This window comes from Petromyzon marinus, chromosome 26, assembly GCF_048934315.1.
Source record: "Petromyzon marinus isolate PM22_M1 ecotype Great Lakes invasive population chromosome 26, UKy_Petmar_22M1.pri1.0, whole genome shotgun sequence".
In the NCBI taxonomy this organism is placed as follows: Eukaryota; Metazoa; Chordata; class Hyperoartia; order Petromyzontiformes; family Petromyzontidae; genus Petromyzon; species Petromyzon marinus.
The window spans coordinates 5,340,847-5,341,624 of NC_133692.1; positions in this window are offsets into that span (position 1 = coordinate 5,340,847).

Below are 778 nucleotides of genomic sequence, written 5' to 3' on the forward strand. Positions count from 1 at the left end.
CAAATGAATCGCGTTGACCTCGGTGATTTCGTTAAGGAGCATAAGCCGTCACGCGAACTCCCGCTCATCCTCGCAGCAAGCTGCGGGTTTCTGGCTGAAACGTCGAACAAAGGACGGCAGTCACCGCATCGCGCACTTTCAGATGCGCTTTCACGGCCGTCTAGAACGCTCTTCCTTCCGATATTAGGACGCCACTGGAGCTATGCACTTTTAAATCTAGATTGAAAACTCATTTCTTTAGAAGTGCTTTTTGTGTTTCGTTGTTTTGTCCTTCCCCCGCACCTCCGATTCGCAAGGTTGGCGAAGCACCGCGTGAAAGAAGTTCAACATACATAAACCAGTCTGTTTAGGCTATACGCGGGGGGGGGGCGGTCTGTCTTGTGTACGTGTTTTACGTAATGCGGACAGCGTTCATTGCTTAGCGTGTCTCGTGGGACGTGTAACAATCATCGGGCACGTGCAGCGCGGAGCGACTTACTGTATGGTAATTTGAATGGGAGTAAATTGGTAACCGCGAAATGACGTCGTGGCGTGGGTATGGGTCAAGGAGACTGGGGCTGCTAGGAGACCCTGGGCATAAACAACGATTACAAACATCACCAATAGATCACAAACACTCATTCATAATTATCAATCAACACCCGGCACCACCGTCATCACCAAGAGCAATCACGACAGTAATTGAAGGCACTATGTTGGACGTCTTTCGTACGGAGCCAACCGTGCTAATCGGATCAGACGAGCTCACGAGCGTACTTGAAAATACATTACTAGGATG